This window comes from Lemur catta, chromosome 4, assembly GCF_020740605.2.
Source record: "Lemur catta isolate mLemCat1 chromosome 4, mLemCat1.pri, whole genome shotgun sequence".
Classification (NCBI taxonomy): Eukaryota; Metazoa; Chordata; class Mammalia; order Primates; family Lemuridae; genus Lemur; species Lemur catta.
The window spans coordinates 104,369,903-104,392,306 of NC_059131.1; the positions used below are offsets into that span (position 1 = coordinate 104,369,903).

Here is a 22,404-nt window from a genome sequence, read left to right on the forward strand (position 1 = left end):
AGTTCTAAGGCAACCAGCACTGATGGTGGTACCTGTAATGAAAGAAGAATAACAGCCATAGCTGTCCAGAAGAAGCATGGAAAAAATTATAGCAAAGGAAAGAACATGAATTTGTATTTCAGCTAACAAAATAGGTGGGAGGTAAGAATCAAAAACTGAGATTGGCACTCACATCCTTGATTATCTTTAAATTATAACCATTCTCTGAGGAAATAGGATGAACACATAATTATAATTATACACATAATTATTATACACATAATAATACACATAATGTACACATAATACACATTATTTAACACAATTATTATATACATATCAATTTACCATATTCCTCATAAATATATATGTAAAGATTCCTAACAAAATACTAGCAAATAAAATTTAGCAATGTATAAAAGGAATTATACACCACAGCCAAATGGAGTTTATTCCAGGCATGCAAGGCTAGCTCAATATTTCAAAGTTTATCAGTGTAATTCACCATATTATCAGGCCAAACAAGAAAATATTACTATTGATATGACACATGATAATATCAATTAATGCAGAAAAAAGATTAGACAAGATTCACCACTCATTCTTCATAAAACTTCTTAGAAAATATTATGATATAATCATAATTATAACATTTGCAAAGGACTAACACCTAGAATATATAAAGAGTTTACTTATTTCAACAGTAAAAATTAAATAATCCAATTAGAGAATGGACAGGAGACATGACCAAATATTTCACTGAAGAGGATATACAGATGGAAAATAAGCAAATGAAAAGAAGTTTAACATCATTAGCCATTAAGAAAGTGAAAATTCAAATCACTGATCTTCACTCCACACCTATCAGAATGGCTAAAATAAAAAATAGTGACGGAACCAAATGCTGGTAAGGATCTGGAGAAACTGGATCACTCATACATTCCTGTAAGAATGCAAATGGTACAGCTACTATGGGAAACAGTTTGACAATATATTAATAAACTAAGCATACAACTACCATATTACTTAGCAATTACACTCTTGGGCATTTATCCAAGAAATGAAGACTTATATTCATGCAAAAACCTGTATACAAATGTTCCCAACAGATTTATGCATAACAGTCAAAAGTAAAAGCAACCTAGATGTCCTTCAGCAGGTGAAAGTTTTAACACACTGTAGTATATCCATAGGGAATACTATTCAACAGAAAAAGAGGAAACAAACTATTTGATATATATAACAACTTGAATGCGTCTCCAGAGAATTATACAGTGTTAAAAAAGCCAATCCTGAAAGTTTACATGCTGCATGATTCCATTTATATAACTTTATTAAAATGACAATATAGGAATGGAAAACATATTAGTTATTTTCATGAGTTAAGAATGGCAGAGGAATATGGGCGGGAAGTGCTTGTGGCTACAAAAAGGCAATGGAAAAGATAGCTGGTATAGTAGGGGATTGTTCTGCATCTTAACTGTATCAGTGTCAAGGTCAATATCCTGGTTGTGATATTGTACTATAGTTTTGCAAGATGTTATCCTTGGGAGAAACTAGGTTTATGGTACACAGTATCTCTGTATTATTTATTACAACTGCCTGTGAATCTCTAATCATTTACAAATGAAAAATTTAATTTAAAAAAGCTTATGAGTCACTAGCTGCATGCCAGAAATTTATTTTATGCGTAATTTGTTATTTTTTAAATAATTTTGACATTAAAAATTTAATATGGTTTAGAAAACTTTAGGTCTCTTTCATAAACCAGAAGCTTTTTAAGTCTTCCTGTGAAAATATTCCTCCTCCTTCTTCCCTCCCACCAAAAAACTGTGATGATAGATTGAGAATGGACTACAGACAACAACCCAATTTTGCATGCCTTTGTTTTACATAAAAAATATAAAAGTAAGGTGTTGCAAACCAACTTAAGCCAATTTGGTCTGCACACTTCTTATATTATTTTTTGTAGATAATGACAAGCCCTTAAAGATAGTTGAGGAAAAGATTAGTTTCTTCTCTAAAATCCCATTATGAGGTATAAGAGTAAGGTCAGATCAAATTGCATCAGCCACAAAGCCATTTGTTACACAAACATTTTATTAGTAAGCAAGAATTCAACTTGGTCATTCAACCTGTTCTGTGAGCTCAATGGATTTTCCCTTTCTCTCTCCATCTGCCTTTTTAGTTGTCCTGATGATATATTATATGAAATTGTTCCATTGGGCAGATCCAATAACATTCTAGAAGCAGGATGTGGAGTCCCTTTGATTGATAATCTTGCTATCAGAAATCTTCCTAAACCAATGTTGGTTACAGCCTCAATTAAGGATCAAACCTCCCTAAAAGTACAGATTACAGACCTCACTGGGTTTTCTTTAAATAATATGTTTATTAAAGGTGTTGTATTGTCTCTAAATTACTTAAGCCAATCCACCTATCTTGAATATTTTTAATTTTGCTAATGCAAGTTTCAACTTCAGTATGTTAGCCAAATGTCGGTTGCTGATCAAGAGACAAATAGCTAGAAGGACTTAAATAGTGGCTTCTACTGAAGGGTCACATATTACAGATCTTCTTCCATAGAACACTTATTAGTGTCAATAAAATACAAAGGGTAGAGAAGTGATACTTTTAACATGCAAATATATTCTATATTGTAATGAGGAAAAGGATCTAGATGAGATCCACACAATGATTATGTTCCAGAAAATAATATTCTATTCATGTCAATAGGAGAGAACATATTTCATATTGAACTTGTGAATAATGAAGAGATTTTTGCCAGAGGAAAAAGGGTGGAGAAGGAGTTGGAATGCATGAAGTCAGGAATGAGTGATTCAGATTCTGTGCTAGGGGAAGAATCCTTTCAAAGCAAAGGATTCCTGAGTAGATTGGCAAAGACAAAGTGTCCAGAATATTAGGATTGGGGAAAATAGGAAACAAAAGGCTAAGAACTGTAAAATTGAAGACTGTATAAAAGTAGGACTTCTAAAGCAAGAACCCAGAGTGACAGCAGCTCGAGGGATAGTGAAAGTGACTACAAAGACAGCCCTTATTTGTATGTGCCAAAAGAAGGTAAATCTGGGATTAGGGGGGAAAAAACTCAGTCTGAGACTAGAAGGGGTATAAAATAATACTGACATTGTCCCAGACATTAGAAGCAATATGGCCTCTTGGAAAATAAGGCCATAATTCTGAGAGTAAATTGTTAGAGATCTAACTGGTGAATAAGGAAACTTCTGGAAGAGTATGTGCAATTATCATCTGAACCTAAGCAGTTTTCTTAAAATTTGCCAGATTTCATTTAATTCAGTTACTCACCAAAGTTACTAAGTGATATTAGTTTGAACTAGAAGGTATTACCTAAGTTAAAACGTTGACTTTGAAGACTTAGATCAACAAGTATGGTTTTGACAGTGTGATCTATTCCACTTTTATAATGAGGAGGTAATAACAAAAAGTAGATTCACCAGGATGAAACTAGAGACCTATTTAGTCTTTTATCTGGCTTTCTGAAGGTTGTTTATGTGAAGTATTGTAGTACTAAATCTTTAGCCTTTATTTTGTTGCACTGACCAATAGACAGGACAGACATATTCTCCTAATGTCTTAGTCTCTTTGTGCTGCTATAACAACACGCCACAGACTGGGTAATTTCTAAAGAACAGACATTTGTATCTCACAGTACTGGAGGCTAGGAGTTCAGGATAAAGCTACTGGCAGGTTCAGGGTCTGGTAAGGGTCTGGTCTCCGTTTCTAGGATGACTCCTTGTAGCTGTATCCTCTGGAGTGGAGAAATGCTTTGTCCTCATTTGGTGGAGGAAACAGAAGGGTGAAAAAGGGCTGAACTCCCTCCATCAAGCCCTTTTCTAAGAGGGCCTAATCCCATCCATGAGGGCAGAGCCCTAATGACTCAGTCGCCTCCTAAAGGCCACATCTCTTAATACTGTTGCATTAGGAATTAAGTTTCAACATGAATTTTAAGAGAACTAAAACATTCAAATCATAGTGCCTAATATTATGACTCTGCTCTAGGACTACCTGAAGCTTTCAGGCAACCATCTCCAAAATGACCCCAAAGCATTTGCCCAGTTGACTTGAGCAGGAGACCCCTTAAATATGCTAGTCACTTGGAGCCAAAGTAAACATGCCCTCCCTGGGCCTGTACTGGAGTGATGTGCATGGGCTGCCCCAGCTTTCAATTGCAGTCACACCGTGCGACCTACCATGGGAACCTTGGAACCTTGTGTTTAGCTGGGTTCCTGCAGCTCAGTCAGCAGCTAGCACAGTTATAGACAGCAGCTACTTGGTCTATTAGTTATAGACACAGCTATTTCTGTGAAGTAGACACTGATATTTCCATTTATAAAATATTCTAGGAAGTTTTGTACACTATAGGCCTGCTTAATCTTATGCCTATATCGGGCCTGGACAGATTGCCTAAAAATTCAAAGGGAAGACTTGAGTGACATCATTTAACTAGATCATTTAACCAAGAGGTTTAGCCCAGGGAGGATCCCTTTAGGGCCATTATATCTTTATATAGATTTCAGAAGGTTAGAGAATCATCTCCAAAAACTATCAGAAGACATTATGCAAAAAAGTATTTCATTGTCAAATAACTTGGAAATTCTAGATACAGCTACTTTACTGAAGGATTGTGAGAACTATTATTATACCCCATGTATTGCGAATCTCAAAGAGGAAAATAATTTATATGTACCACCTGTTCCATACTTAAATGATTATAAGATACCTTTTTTTCAAAAGCTTATAAGACTAGATTTCTGAGAATCATCCTTCAAGAAACTCTAGTTAAGAATATCACTCTATTATTCTAATGATGCCATGATATGTATTGGACCATCATTTTGATTGGCTACAGATTCTCTAATCTTGGCAAGCAATCATGAGTATGTCACTGTTAAGAATTGTGGCTTGATAATCAAGCAATCACTCTCAAATAATGTCAAACAAAATTAAACTCCAGCATTATTTGTCATGCTTCCTGCCTTCAAGAAGCACAGATTGTACTGGGGGAAAGATGTAAACAAATTATGGTATAAGGTGATACAGATATACGTAATAAGGTGGCTAAGCAAATGGAGCACTGTTTGTGCCTGGAAGAGCCATGGAAACGTTTTGGAAGACTGCAAGAGGGAGTGGATTTTGTGGGATAATAAATACTCAGTTTTGGACATACTATACTCGAGGATGCTCATTTATCATTGAAATGGAAATGGTGAGAAGACAGCAGTATTAATGAGTCTGGAGTTCAGAGAAGAAGTGTTAGATGCAGAATAAATTAGAAATCATTTATATGGCTTTAAAGCCCTCAGACTAGAGGAGTAGGTGCATTCTAAGAAGGGAAACGTCTAAGTACTGCAGCTCTTCAACACGGAGCGGTTAAGAGAGTGAGGCGACCAGCAAGGAGAATGAGAAGAAACAGGTAGTGACGTGGCAGCGAAGCCGAGATGATGCTGGGTGTTTGCAGTCAAAGAATGAACATTTGTGATTATCTAACCAGTCCTGTTCTCTAAGCCAACTATATTCGGCAAATATTACCCAGGCAGGCCAAAGGTACCTGTATCTGTTCCTAATCTGAGGTCAGGATGGAGTTCTGGCAATTTTCAATTATCTTAGGATGATAGTAGATAAAGCAACACAGATCCACAATCCCTAATCTACCTTTCCAATGTCGTTTACTGTTTTTGGCAACACAGCCTGGTTTGAAATGGTATCAGACAATTTATAATCTTCATTTACCACTTAATGAAACTAGGCACACATTTTGCTGCCAAAAATATTTCTGGATTTGATTTTGGCGTTGCTGCCTCAGGCCTTCCAGCAGGTGCAATGTAACTTATAGTGTATGAACCTTAGTATCTTTTCCAAACCTGAAAATTTTACATTCTGAATGACATCTGACTTCAGGGGTATTAGAGAAGTAATTGTTCTTTTCTATAAAATTATTCAAGCTCTACATGCATTTCATATAATACAGACTAGTTCTGCTGAAAATACATTAAGACCGTGATAGCTTGCTGTGTAATAAAATAACTTCATTTCCTACTCCATCCTGGATTTAATCTACTTTTTTTAAGGAAGAGTAATTTCCTAATTGCAAACCAAGATATAAAGAACTTTTTAACTTATGAGAATATATCCTGAATTTCCTGGCTCTCAGATCATTTGGAAAGAAAATTTGAACCTTATAAATGTGGGGGGGGGAAGCGGAGAAAAATTACCCCTTCTGCCCCAGAAGTTTTACTGAAAGGTCAACTCCCAATACGCCAATTCATAGGAGAAACAGATTACACATTTGTTTACCAGGCCTGCAGGGAGAATCGTAGTGTGATTGCCCAGTGTGCCAGTGGGGTCCTCATTTTAGACAGAGGGAGAGACAGGAATGTAGATAATTCTGTTGAGGGGAAATAAGTGATTACTAGGGATGTTGAATAGATACTTGGGAGAATGAATGGATGGGGGAAACAGACTGACTTACAAAGACTTTCTCTGGAAACTAACGTAAACTGAGAGACAGGCATTGTTTTAAAACGGGTTGGGCCAGATCTGGTTGCATTCTTGATCACCTTTCTGCAATAGACATTGAGATAACAGGGAGGGGACAGAAAGACAATTGTTCTTGATGGGTCTCTGTGGTCTTTATGGCGATAGAAGGAAAATTCCTTCCAACACCTGTGGATTTCTGAGGGCCTTTAATTCAAAATATGTATCAAGGAATCATATTTTGGAGTAAAACCCCTGTATATAATCTGTGTGAAGACGTGTTTGATCAACCTTATGTATCATTTTTTTCCATAGATATTTTGAACCTGCTATGTGCATAGTACTATATTAGGACTGGAGAGAAAGATTTTCCTGATCTCCGTCTAGATGCCTTAATTTATACTTCCTACCCTATTGGTGTAGGGATAAATGTAGGGCTCTTGAGAGAAAATCCTGACAGATGAGGAAGAATGTTGGAAATAGGTGCGTCTGTGCAGCAGCACGGGGCTCAAGGGCACAGAGCCTGTGTAAATATAGGGCACTTCTTAGTCAGCAATGATGCAAACCTGCTGTATACCCTCCCGTTAAGAAGGAGGCTGCCTGGCATACAACAAGTGCTTAAGATTTACTACTTGAATAGATGAATGACTTTCTATTATAGGAAAATAGTTTATTTAGGGAAGGAATTGCATTTAAATAATCCAGTATTTTATTCATGTCAAGACATTTGTCAAGATTCTTTGGCCATAATGCTGAATTAAAGTATTAAATAGCACATGGTTATGAAAACTGCCAGAAAATTGAAGTCAGGAGACTTGTATTCTCATTTCAACCTTCTTACTAGCAGTGTGAACTAGGGTACTCTCATTCTAAATTTTATCCTCTACAAAACAAGAATGAAAGTACTCTTTGCTACTGCACAGAGTAAGTGCAAAACTCGGGTGAGAAGATATAAAATGAGTGAAAATATAAAACAATGCAAAATTAAAACTGCAAAATAATTTTTATTAGAATTAAACAACAAATTGGGGATATGTTTGATTCACCTCCATATTCTATTAATGAAAGAATTCTAATATGAATTAAAAGCCTTGCTTATAAAAAGCTAGACAAGAAACAGGAAAGTCTGCTCCCTCGAGAGAGCAGAGGGGGACACTGGAGACAGTGGCTGACAGGTCAGGCCCCTGAAGGAGATGCAGCAGGCTGGGAAATGCGATGATACTGCATAGCAAACCAGAAAAGACAACAGCAGGGTGGCAGAGCAGCTGTCCTGGAACAAGGGATGTCAATGCCGCAGGAAGCTGCTCTTATTATACATGACATCCACAAGGACCTTCTGTGACCCAGCAATTCCAAGAGGGAAAAAAGTTTGACTTAGGATCTTCCACTGGAGGATTATACAGGGTCTGAATTTAGTTCTTTGTCTCAGTATCACTGAGGATTCTAAAGGAATATTTAGGAAGAAGAATACTTGGAGATAGGGGGATCTTCTCGTAGACAAATTGAGATTTAGATTATAAATCTATAGAGTTATACTCAACAATTGGCAGGGTTTGTGACATCCCAGTTATACTGTAATCTATGATAAATTGATAAATAATTTTACATTTGTAATCCTTTATGCATATATTTTATCCCTTTTATGAAAATAATGTGTTACACCTTAATTGTAAGCTCATAATGGTAGGGAACATAACTTATTCATCTTTCCATTCAAATTGCTCATAGTGATACTGACTCATAATGGGACTAAATAACCTTCTGATAAATAAAACATTGAAGCAGTTAGTTCTGTAATTGCAAAGATAAAAAATAAGTGATTTTAATCAATTCCTTTGTGTGTAAAAAAGCACTGACCTGGCTACTGATCTTGATAAAGTGTTAGTTTTTGTTTGTTTACCAATCATGTGATCTTTAACAATTACTTTAATTTCCAGATCATCTTCAATTGCCCATGTATACCTAAATAAATGCAAGCTGAACTAGATATTTTCTAAAATTTTTTATGCCAGAAACATTTCATGTTTATATTTTGAAACCAAATAAGCCTATGTTAAGAAGGATGTGTGTTTGTGTGTGTGTTTCTGTATAGATGTGTGATATTATAAAGATAAAGAGTACAGCAAATACCTCAGCCCAAACGCTGGGATGTCAGTCTAATCAAAGAGCAAATTCCCTATTACTATTGTATCTGTTCTTTTAAGAACACTCTCCTTTTGTCCTTCTCAAGATTCTGTTGTTACCGAAAGCTTGGCACTTGTCCATGAGGCCACATCAGAAGAACAAGAACAAATGGTTGAGGAGAAGGAAAGAGAAATATGTTACTTTGCCAGCAAAGGAAGAAAAATGGCAGACTCTCATCTCAAAATCCAAATTCCTGTCCATACGCAGAAATACAGAGCTTTAAAGAGAAGACTCCCAGTTCTAGGCTATTGTTATTAATGATTCTAATTGTCCCATGTCTGCCGAAGGCAAAACTTTGACAGTCGCCCACTTGGGAGGCCCACCCAGACCTCCCGGGCCAGACCCCAGCCCTGGGATGGAGTGGACAGCTCAGCTGAGCCATCTCCTGTAACACAAGGAACAAAAGACATTCCCCTGCGCCTCCCGACCACCGGCCCCCAGCCCCCAGCCCCGAGCCCCAAGTCAGGGATGCAGGCCTCAGTTCCCAGAAAGAGTGGAGGAAGTTTTAAAGAGACAGAAAACATCTTTTTGCTGTTTTTTTTCCAGGCCATTCCCTCTGTTACCCTGTCGGCTTCCAGAAAAAGATTTGTGTTGTCATGGTGGCAGGAAGAATCTTGAATCCATGTTTAATATTCTTGTTTAGTCTATTGACTCTGGTCTCTATGCCAAAGTCTGTCATCCCTTAATTAGATTCTGAGACTTCCTTGTTCTGACACTGTATTTACTCCGCCAATTGGTTTATTTTATCAGTGATAAGTGTATCACTAGGTATTAATGTATGAGAACCTCATCACACCATGTGTTGGTTGTAGGGAACCTGGGAGATTATCTCAGCCACTGTGAATCTAAGAGAGGGCATGCATCATGTGGAATGTGGCATCATGCTGAGCATATAAATTTTCCAAAGGTTTAGCAACTTTCCTAGGATATGGCAAAGAAAGCAAGGAGCAAGCCTGACACTAATTTCTCACCTCAAAACGCAAGTGCATTAGTTTCCTCCATGAAATCTATCTGGATGTGTCTACCGTCCTCTCCCATTAGGTTGACCTCCAGGATTGACCACCAGGAGAGGTTGAGACCGGGTACACCCATATCTGAACTCCTGTTTTTCTGCCCTCTTTTTCCTCATCTTTTAAACAGTAGAGGGGCTATCGATTTTTCATTCATGTTTTGTAGGAACTTAATCTACATTCTCTTATCTATCCTTATGGTTATCTAAACTAGTCTTGAAACTGGGACAGTTTTGAAAGTAAAAAAAGAGAAGAACAAATGCTAAACTGGATGGGACAACTGAGCAAAAGGCAAAAATCAAGACTGTCTTTGCTATCACACCACTTATAATAAGATTATATGATTCAATTCAACTAGGTTTGACTCGATATACTAAAGGGAAATTTTTGGAATTTAGAAAACTCCTTTATTAATAAAGTATGACTTTCAAAAGTATTTTTTCCCTAAAGACTCGAAGAGGTCAGCTTTCAGGCTGCACACCAAGTAACAGTGCCTTGGTCTAGGCGGAAGCCACGTTTCCCTGAAGTAACACTTGCCTTTGGTGGGATTGCGGGTGCGATGTAGGGTGTGGTGATAATTGTGAGGCTGGCATTATAGAAATAGAAAAAAAATATTAATATTATCATTTGATATTTTAGAAACATTGTTTCTTTACATATAGTAAGAGATAAGAGTAAAAGGTAAAATTAAAAAGTAAATTGTATCAATATTATGAACTGAGAGTTTGAACAATAGTATGTTTCTTTTTCTATCTTGTTTATAATTTATGTTACATGTTTATCATCATCATTTTGAAACTTTGAAATAATAGAATGATGTATTTAATTGCACATGTATAATGAGTTAATTGTGCTTTAAGTAAAGATGCTACTTTAATACTAGAGGTGACATACAAAAATATTTTATTTTTATTCACATAAAATGAGGGGTTCTGTTACTTCAGTTTTAAAAACAGTAGACAGTCAAATTGTTAATTTCCAACCTATGATATATTCCAAATTCATGTTTTTGATACATGCATTATCTAGATGTTTTATTGTCTTCCTAATAGTGGTAGCCAGAACTATCTGGAATGTAAGTTTGTGAAAAACACAATCCTTTTTCAATTCACACACAAAAAAGCCTCTAGAATTACCAATAGAAGGAAATGCCATGGTTCATTTTAACAATAATAGCTGTCTAGGTGGATAATTTACCAGAGTAAGTGGCAGGGAATTTTAGTTTTCATTATATAGTTTTGTCCTTTGTAAGGTTATGTCATTTAGTTTCCAGATGCACATAGATTGTGTTGGAAGAATATAAACGGGTTGAAATTGGTGGACTTTAAATTCTGAAGTGTCTAAAAAGTGCTTCAGAATGGGAAAGTGGCAAAAGCACAGAAAAATCTAGGTTCAAATATTAATTAATTAAGAATTTGATAATTAACAATATCTAGATTACTAAAAACTTTATTAAAAAATTATTTAGAATTAGAGAGAATTACAAAACAATGCAAAATCAAAAGGTACAATTAATAGCGGCTCAAAGCAGAATTATTTATTTTTTTAGAGCACGCAAATTAGCCTTTCAAAAGGTCAAAAGAATTGTAAATTAGAGCAAAAAAGCAAATGTTAAAGACAGACAATATCAAAAGAGCAGTCATCTGGAAGATACCATGACAAGGTAAAAGATCAGAACAATATCCAGCTTCCATTTGGACATCTACCAAAAGGGGTAGAAGTTTTGAATAATGAGCATGCATGGTTACTTGTTTAAACACACTAAGAAAATCCAGGGGAACAGGAAAGGTTGGAATAAGAATATGGGCAGAGGGGAGTGTTAAAAAAATTCCACAGGTTAAAATGGAAGAAAGCTTTGGCAAAAGAAAATCCAAAATTGGACTTTTCATCAATAGCTTCCTTTATCAAGTTCACAAAAAATAGAACATTAATGTAAAAAGATGGGCACAAGATTCACCCACAAAAAACACCATCCACTTAGAGCCAAAGCATATTGATACAAAGTCCTCACAGAACTAATTGCTGTCTCCCATGCAATTATGAAACCAATTTTCCAGAGAAAATTTGAATCATAAAACCAACTGCATTCACTGTTAATAAATAAGAAAAAGAAACAATGTTTATTTTTAAGTATAATAACACATTTCAAATTTGGGCAAAGGCAGGCTCCCTAAAACAATTCCCACATATCTGGTGACAAATTTTCAGACCTGATAAAATGTTTATGAGCCCTCTGCATAACTGTGAAATGTACAAGGCTTAACTGTTTTCTTTTTAATCAGCAAAGTTGTAACAAAATATTTATCTACTTCCTTAGGCATTTCAGAGCCATCAGAAGATAATGAAAGATAGAAAATGGAAAGTAAAAATAAGAAAATGGCAAATATAATTTCCCATGAAATAGCAGCACTAGAAAAATGTATACTTAATTTTGGATTTTGTAAGCTGATGATGGTTTTTTTAAGTGATTTGTATTCCTAAGAGCTCTACATGGCTTGTGAAGACAGATTGTCAGTAGTAGAATGGAAAATCTAAGAAACTGAATTCAAATGTTTCCTAAGAAGTTAGAGATAAGATATATAGTGCATTAAAATAAATACTGTACATAAGGAAGAACTGATGCACATAAAGCTGGAAGCCAAATGCTGCTACTTGACAAGGTCATTGAATGGATATATGCGGATAATTCCAGAGAGCACCATTGGAGTAAGCCATGATGTACATGACACCTTCTACAACTGTGCTGTGCAAAAACTTACCAAGTAAAAATGCAGAAATTGCCCGAGAAACCACATATCCAAGTCTTTTTTAACTGGGGATTACAAAATATCACAGCATTTAATTTTTATGTTAGAATTATATTGCCTGAACTAAATAGGTTAAATTCAATACCGCTCTCCCCCAAGGTGTCTCCTGGCCATGTCAACGAATATTCTAGGGCCTCAGTTGAATTCAGATGGATCCTGTGAATCCTCATATCACTTCACTCCTCTTTGCACATCTTGCCACAATATCCTAACCTCAGCTTCTGCTGTGGTTGATGTGGTGGCCCCTCTACTCTCTTCAACTACAACTGCCATGTCTCCATCTGGCTGTCTGGGGAAGAAACTCAGAGCATGGGAATTATCCCAATTCCAGCTCTCTACAGCCAAATTGAAACCAGTGTTAACTTTAACAAAGCAGAAGGTAGGTAAATGGCAGGGACCTAAATAAGTTAACCAAAAACTACTGCCAAGGGTAGACTTGTCCTGGGGTTTCTTGCTGGACCAGTTCTTTGGTTTATATCAGTTCTGTGTAGTTTAGGGAAGACAACACTATCCCCCTAATCCTTTGACATCTAGAACCACTTGGAATCTAGAATGCTTCCTTTCTCTTCTCCATCTTTTGCTTCCACACAGATCCATGGAGCAATTTTTCCCTCCAGCTTTTGAAAAGGCCAGCCAACTCAGGATCTTATTTGTCCAGAATGAGGGACAAACAATGGAAGCATCAAATCTCTTAAAGAAAAACTGCAGCAACCTAATTTATGGGAATGTGTTTTGGCCCCACCTCTCCTAAAGACAATTAAAAAATATATTATTAGTACAACATAAGCCTATTGTTAAATGTATCAGCCTTATCCCTAGTCTCTTCATTGAGCCTAGTGTGTTTATGATCACCACGTTTGTTTTGTATTTTGCAAAAATGTTTACTATCTTCAGGGGGATTTGTGTCTTTGTTCTACTGAGTATATTGTGGTGAATGGTATTAACTTGAAAAAATAAAATGCCAATTGGCCAAGTTAAGGCTCATTATTTCAAAAGTCTATAAAAACCTAAAGGCTTAAATACCCTATTTCCATACCATGAAGTTTAGGGAGAAATACTATGTAGGCATAATAAATAGAAAATAGAAAAAAATTCAATTTGATCTTTAGGCACTGCCATTATATGACAACAATCAACATGCTTTCTATGCTTTAAATTCAGTTATCTAGAAAGGATACACTTTCTCCCTGAAACAACAACTCATGGAACTACTGTCATAAATGTTAGTTTCCAGACTGATATCTTCAACATCTAGCATGGTGCTTGGCACTCACTAAATATTTGTTAAATGCATATGTAGTACTTTGAAAAAAAATTATGACTGTTAATAACTACATGTATAGCTATTTATCTAATTGCAAGTACATAATGTGGAGTGTGGGGGAGTATGCTGGATTTCTTTCATGATGATAATCTCAAACATGATCTTCATGCAAGAATTAATAAAGACATATTTCTTAATTTACTATTTTTGTTTTTAGTTTGTTTTAAACTTTATTTTTAAAACCTCCCTTATATTCATTTTGACAGCCTACTTATATTAGAGGCTTATGTGTCATTGGATGAAGATAATTGTTGGATATGGGGAAAGAGAAACTTGTGTGCTTTCTTTGTTATCATATAGTAAAATCCGCCTCTACCCTCAAGTCCTACTTCATGGTTCTTCTGGGTTGTAGTATAATTTTTTCATACTTCTGTCTTATAAGTGATTGCTTTAGGCTACTTTTAGTTAAGTGCTTATCTTCTTTGCTTTTGTAGTTTCCAGGGTGGAGTTAACATGGAGAAGATGCTTACTTCGTGCTTGTAGAAAGTAGGAACGAATGAACGAATGGATAGATGAATGAAACTTTAATGAGGTAAAAAAAAAAAATGTCTTCAATTTTCAACATGCAAGAGGATAAGGAATAAAATTCTTTAACATCTAACCTTTTATTCTTTCATTCCTTAGCACTACCAACCTATTTACAATGATTTAAAATTATGCTCTGATATTTCGATGAAACATTAGTTTCATCTTTTATTCTATGAGAAAAATGTGTCCATGGAGGAAAGGGCTTCTGAATGGAGGGCCTGAACTGACAGCTTTCACAAGGAAAACATAGATTTCTTTTTTCTATAGCAGGCATCAAGGACTTGGCAGAACTAGTACAAAAAGAAAAAAATGAGTTTGAGCTTCTGCTTTTGTTTGTGAAATACATATTTTATATTACAGTGATTGCCAGGAGAGCTCTGAGAGGCTGAAAGGTATTAGAAAATAATACATGTAACCTTCAGAACAGCCCCTCTCTAAGAATCCTTTCTTCCACACAAAGATATTATTAACTGTAGAGTTAATCTGAAATTGCAAAGGTTGCAATAAGAAAGATAACTGTCAACATTTCCATTACAGAAGTAATGTTTAACTTTCCTAGATTTAATCACATCATTTTAAGACCATATAGTGCATAAAAAGTAAGGATGCAGATTGGCTGAAGATTTGCTCCTCGAAATATAACTGAGAGACCATGTTGGGGTAGTTTTTGCTATAAATCCTCCCAATGATATATACTGTTTACCAAGCCCCTAATGTTATAAAATTTCTGAATTTTAATCTTTATTAGTTAGGTAACAAAACATTTTATATGAATGAATGAGATATATTACTTGATATTGAATGTAAAATTTCTGGAGTGGTTAAGAGAAAACAAGAGCAAAATGTGCAAAGTGAAAATGACCATGTATAAAAGTGTTTAAAGGACTCGTGATGTCATCTGCCAAGCCAGGACTTCAAACCTGCAGTGATACCGGGAATGTCCGTATGGCAGGGCCTCGGTGCATTTCAGGTGTCTGCATCAGTCTTCTCGCTTCTGTTTTCTTAGTAACGGTCTCCTGTTACTTCCTTAACCACCCCAGTAGTGGTCCCAGCTGCTGTTGAAACCTAACTTCTTTGATCCATCAGGTGTATGTTCTCTTGGGACCCCAAAGATATACTGTGTCCAGTATAATGGAGAGAATATCCTCTCCTCAACTGCTTTTATTTTTTTAATTTCAATTTTTTTATTGACACATAATAATTGTACATAATTATGGGGTGCGGTGTGTAATATATCCAACTCAGGGTACGTAATATATCCATCACCTCATACACCTATCATTTATTTCTGGTGAGAATATTAAAAATTCTCTCTTGTAGCTATTTTGAAATATACAGTACAATATTGGTATCCACACTCAGCCTACTGTGCACTACACCTAAACTTATTTCTCCTACTTAATTGTAACTGTGTATCCATTAACCAATATCTTCCTGTCCTCTCATCTCCCCTCCTCTCCCAGCCTCTGGTAACCACTATTCTTCTTCAGATGTCACATATGAGTGTGATCATGTGGTATTTGTCTTTCTGTGCCTGGCTTATTTCCCTTAATGTAACATCCTTCAGGTTCATCCACGTTGCCACAAATGACAGGATTTTATTCTTTTTTATGGCCAAGTACTAATCCATTGTATGTATATACACCACATATTCTTTATCTATTCATCTATTGATGGACACTTAGGTTGGTTGCATGTCTTGGCTACGTGAATAATACTACAATAAACATGGAGTGCAGTTACCTCATCAACATACTGGTTTCATCTCTTTTGGATATATATCCAGGAGTGGGATTGCTGGATTATATGGTAGTTCTACTTTTAATTTTTTGAGGAACCTGCATACTGTTTATCATAATGGCTATATTAATTTACATTCCCACCAACAGTGTATATAAGAGTTCCACTTTCTCCACATTTTCCACATTCATGCCAGCATTTGCTATTTTTTTGGTCTTTTCGATAATAGCCATTGTAACAGCTATGAGATGATATTTCATTGAAGTTTTGATTTTCATTTTTCTGTTGGTTAGTAATGTTGGACATTTTTTTTCAAGTCTTCTTTTAAGAAATGTCTATTCAGATCTTTTAATCATTTTTAAAATCAGATTATTATTATCATTTTTTGAGTTCCTTTTATATTGTGGATATTAACCCCTTATCAGATACATAATGTACAAATATTTTCTCCCATAATGTATATTTTCTTTTCACTCTCTTGGTTGTTTCCCTTGCTGTGCAGAAGCTTTTTAGTTCATGTAATTTCATTTGGCAATGTTTGCTTTTGTTGCCTATGCTTTTTTAGGGTCTTATTCAAAAAATCCTTGACCGGACCAATGTGAAGCATTTCCCCTATGGTTTCTTCCAGTAGTTTGATTGTTTCAGGTCTTACATTTATGTTTTTAATCCATTTGGAGTTGATTTTTTATATGGTTAGAGATAGGAGTCTAGCTTTTTTCTTCTGAATGTGAATATCCAGTTTTTTTAGCACCATTTATTTATTTATTTATTTATTTATTTATTTTTTGAGACAGAGTTTCGCTCTGTAGCCCGGACTAGAGTGAGTGCCGTGGCATCAGCCTAGCTCACAGCAACCTCAAACTCCTGGGCTTAAGCGATCCTACTGCCTCAGCCTCCCGAGTAGCTGGGACTACACGCATGCGCCACCATGCCCGGCTAATTTTTTCTGTATATATTTTTAGTTGGCCAGATAATTTCTTTCTATTTTTAGTAGACACGGGGTCTCGCTCTTGCTCAGGCTGGTCTCAAACTCCTGAGCTCCAGCGATCCGCCCATCTTGGCCTCCCAGAGTGCTAGGATTACAGGCGTGAGCCACCACGCCCGGCCATTAGCACCATTTATTAAAGTGACTGTCTTCTCTCCATTGCATGTTCTTGGCACCTTTGTCAAATATAGGCTGTAAGTGTGTGGATTTATTTCTGGATTCTTTATTCTGTTCTATTGGTCTATGTGTTTGTTTTTATGCCAGTACCATCCTGTTTTGGTTACTATAGCCTTGGAGTATATTTTGAAGTCAGTCAGCATGATGCTTCCATCTTTGTTCTTTTTGCTCAAGATTGCTTTGACTATTTGGGGTCTTTTGTGGTTCCATAAAAATTTTAGATTTGTTTTTTCTGTATCTGTGAAGATTGTCATTAGTATTTTGATAGGGATTGTATTGAATCTGTAGCCACTTTGGAAATCTCTAAGGTCATTGTGGATTAACATAAGGTGTTACATGAATCTGAGGTTTTGATTATTTTTCATTTTCCTAGGTGATAAAGGATAAAGGATATTTATCACCTAGGATACTTACTGTGGAATAAGCTTGACCCACCTCTTGTGCCAACTGTGCCCTTACCATAGATTCATCAGAGTGTGGTGGTTAATACATGGTCTCTGGAATCAGATTGTCTTTGTCAAAGTAACAGCTTTATCACTTAAGACTGTGCAACTTTGGATGATTTTCTTATTGTATCAACATCAGTTTCTTTATATGTAAAACAGGGTATTAGAAAAGAGATCCTGGGGTCATTGAGAGGCTTGAGTAAGATAATGCAGAGTGCTTAGAACAGTGTCTGATGTGCAGGACATGATCCACAAGTATCAGCTATTGTTACCAGGCCCCACGTTTTCACTCTGCGATCCTGCCCTGAGACAAGAGTTGACTGGCTGGGATGCCAACATCTGAACAATTTGGACCATTCAAATCTTCATCCCTCTCTCTGTCTCTCTCTCTTTCTCTGTCTGTTTTTCTTTCTTTTGTGTGTTCATATGCATATGCACATCCTCAAAAATTTCATCTGAGAGGAAGGAGGGAGGGAAAGGCTAAGAATTGAGAGCTAACTCATGTTAGCAAAGTTCTAGTTGGAAGTTCAAAAATTCTGCTGTTGAGGTCTTGGGAGCTCCTATGGTAAGATCATGACAGCTTAAGTTTTTCTTTAGCTTCAGTGGTATTTCCCCAGTATTAGTCAATTATATTCTTAGTTTTGGGGATTGAGTATAAACTGGCTCAGTGAAATTGCTCCTCTTTGGAATTAAAAGAAAGAATGTATACAGATTATATGTGCTATTCAAGTAATTCAGTAATTACTAAGTATAGTTCAGGGTACAAAATATAGCTATATGGCAGTACTTTTTCCTCATAAGCTACTAATTAGTTCAAACTGGAATAGATATTTATGAAATATTTCAAGTTACAAATATATTCTACCAAGCAAATAAATTAATTTATGAAAACACTTATGTTCTAGAAAACCAGGCAGAGTGATATTGTTGCAATATAATAAAGAAACAAATAAGGAACTATACCATAGCTTTCTTAATTAGTTATGAAGGCGATTTGATTAAATCTCAAAAGTTAGCACTTATCTTTTAAAGTAGAAAAATCAAATATCAAAATTTATCTTTAAAAATTTTAAAGTTTAAATTTGGGATTAAATTTTTGCATGGAAATTTAGGTTTTTATTTTTTCAGTAAATGAATTGCTATGCACATATTTAATTAAAATAATTTAGTTATAATTAATTGATATTTTATTTTTCATTGAGACTTAATTATGTTATTGTCATTTTGATCATTGTATATGTTTTTGATCTCTTAAGTATAAATTTTCTGTAATAAGTCTGTGAGGCGGAAGATATTGCAGTCTGCCTGATTTAAGTAGCATTAGCCAATGTGTAAAATGCCTTAAAATGGGATTTTATTCTAATACTGAATTCATAAATATAATTTTTTTGTGAAGATTTTCATTTACGTGAAACAGAATAATTGTACCAAGTTGAAACATCTGTCAGTAAAGAAATAAGTTCTATTACAGGTTAAGAATATAGTTTCTTCTCAGTGGTTATGTGTTTAGTTATTATTCTTTTCATGAAATGCATTTGTTCCAAACAGGATTATGTGTGATCTCATCTGGGCCAATTCCAAACAGAAGTACCATTGTAAGTCTAACACCTTTTTATTCCAATCACATTTGGAAATGTTTTATAATAGCTTCACTTATTTGTAGAAATACAGGGAAAAAGTTTTTTTCCCCCATTCTTTCAGATACATAGAATGGACACATTTAAAAAGAACACCTTTTGTGTTTTTTCAGGTGTTTTTTCAAAATGTGTCCATTCTAGGTATCACATTTAGGAATAACATTGATTGGGTGTCGAGCAGATGTGGGGGGGAGGGGATGGGTGTATACATACATGATGAGTGCGATGCACACTGTCTAGTGGATGGACACGTTTGAAGCTCTGACTGGGGGGGGTGGGAGGGGCAAGGGCAATATACGTAGCCTAAACTTTTGTACCCCCACAATATACTGAAATAAGAATTAAAAAAATGCAAACAAACAAAATAAATAAATAAATAAAATAGCAAAAAAAAAAAAACACCTTTTGAAAAGTACATAAAACAAAACAAAAAACCAATATTAGAGTATTTTGCTAAGCGAAAGCAAGGATACCTGATGTCGATAGTCTTTGTCCCCCAAAGATAATATTTGTTGTTACCTAACTGAACTATGTTCATGGATTATGTACAATGATCCAGGCTTGGCACTGGGGATAGGAGGGGGAAAAGGCACAGTCCCTGCTGCTATGACCTCTGAAGATATTTTAGGGCAGCAAAGATCATTATTGACATTGCCAGGAAGGTTCACTGAGAACATCAAAAATTGATATCTCGGAGTCTAGGAAGGGATAAAGCAAAACAAACAGGCAGACAACAATCCCAATTGTTTAAGATAAAAATTTGCAAGCTGACACCATTGAATGTAAGAGAAAACTCTCCTATTTCCCGACTAATTTAAGTAAGATTATATTCTGGCTAAATGTTATGGTAATTCAAAGTCATCACTAAAAAAAAGACGTAACTCTACAGTCACTTCTTGTATTTCCTCTGCAAACATTAATTTAACTAATATTTATTGAGTGATTATTTGATGCCAGAAACTGTTCTAGCAATGAAAATTAGCAGTAAACTAACCAAAGAAAACCTCTGTGTCCAGGGGGTAAATATTCTAGTAAATTTAAGTCTATGTAGCCTATTTAAGAAGACAAAATAGAGTTTAATATAACTGTTTTCATAAGTACCTTAAATTTTCCATTGGTTATCACAAATTTTATGTTGTTTGTTTTCTTTCCAAAATATTGAAAATATGCATAATCTCATTTAGAAACACCTTAGCACAGATTGCTGGTGGCTTAAATGACCTAAAATGAATTTTAGAACCAAATCTACATAGAATTTGAAGAGATTTATGATTTATTATAGCAATGAATCATTGTTTGAAATACTCATGTAAATATGGGTAGGAAAAAAGTAAATACTTTGAAGATTTAATTCCCTGTCCAATCCAATTTTATTTCTAAAACACTGCCCTCCATAATTGTGTGCATAGATTTATCCCTTGGCAAAAGTTCATATTACCAGTTCTTAAAAATTCTTTGCATTCTAGATATATTAATATTAAATTTGCCAATCCCTGGCATCAAGCTGGTGGGGGCTGCTAGAAGTGTCTGCTGCATTTCTCCCTCCCTCTCAACCACAATAACAGATCGTGAAGGTCATCATTGGTGCCTCACACTCAAATAACCAGGAGGGGAGATTCGCTCTTAGATACTGGAGGCAGCGCAGCAATAGGGCCACGAAAGAAAAGTGTTAAAATATGTGTCATGAATAATGAAATCCTCATGGAAACCATCAGAGGAACCAAAGGCCTGTATAAATCAACCTTCATTTGAAGTGCTTTGCCTTATTTTTTAGGTAACTTCCTCTGCAGGACATCACGTGTATGCGATGTCTCTCCTAGAACTAAAGGAAGCAATGATCCTGTACCTGGGAGCTGTGAAGGCTGTGGATCTCTGTGCAGGGCAGTCTCGGGAATACATGCCAAGTGGCTTCGCAGATTCCAGTTTGCTAACACTGTTGGAGAAGATGCCAGACATCAAACAGCTAAATGGTCTTCACCCTAGATCTCTTGAGAGATGAAGTGTACCTGACCATGAGGCTATTAGCATTCTAGGAGTCCTAGAAGCTTTGCAGGTATGTCCAAACTTAGCGGGCACGGAAAACTATCATTTGGAGTTGGTAGAATTCATTTGGACATACATGCTACATGTTCATATTTGGGGAAATTTTGTAATTGTAATGGAGCATTTCTAATTCCTCCTGAAAAGAAACTGAAAACTCCCATGGGAGTCAAAATGCAAACTTTACATTTAGTTGGGGTAAATGTTTCTGAAATTCCTTGTAGCCCAATCTTAAGGCACCTTTATATGAAGTGGGTAAGACTCAACTAAACCACATCCTTATAAAGACTGTCTCTGCATCAGCTTAAGAACTTTCATCATGAGGAATTGCGCAGAATCCGCAAATTCCTAGAAATATGTCCCTTTAGTAACAGGCTTAGCCTCTGTTGGAAATTTGGAACACTGAGAAATGGTTCAAGTTCTTTTCCTTGGAGGTTTCATCTAATACGTAATTGGAGGTAGTTGGAAATCAGCTGGTTTTAGAAATTTGTACTACACTGTTGTTTGGGGATCTTGCAAGAATGCTCTTGAAATAGATCTTGGTTACCTCATTTTATCACTGCTGCCGGCAGGTTATATGACATTTGGATCCAACCTTCTCTAACCTAAGATGGTGTCTTTTCTGCCCTAAAGATGGAAGAGCTGGAGTTCCCCCCAGTTTGAAACCATCTGTCTGGATGTGTAGATGAGTTCTTGCTGAAGAATGGCCAATACACACCGGGCAATGTATGGTTTGACTGATGTGGTAGAAAATCCCAGTGTCATCACTGACATAAGGATGAAGGTACTCAATGCGGTTTTTCCTGTATCAATTATCTGTAATTTATAATTGCTTCATCTATGTAACTCATACAATTGGATGTCAGACTACTCAAGATGAAATTAATTGGTTAATATCAACCTAGCACAATGCTGTACTTTGAAGCTTGACTTCTTTGGCCAGTTTATTGAATTGTTGTCCAGCTTGGAGTTTATTTCACTGGACCAGATGTTTTGTGGACCACTTAAGGGCTGTGCTGGAGTTGGTTTGAGCA

General features: G+C 35.8%; 1 pseudogene; it reads left to right on the forward strand.

The window, feature by feature from the left end:
- Positions 1 to 12,802: 12,802 nt before the first annotated feature.
- Positions 12,803 to 22,033, forward strand: LOC123637483 (annotated as a pseudogene).
- Positions 22,034 to 22,404: the final 371 nt, after the last annotated feature.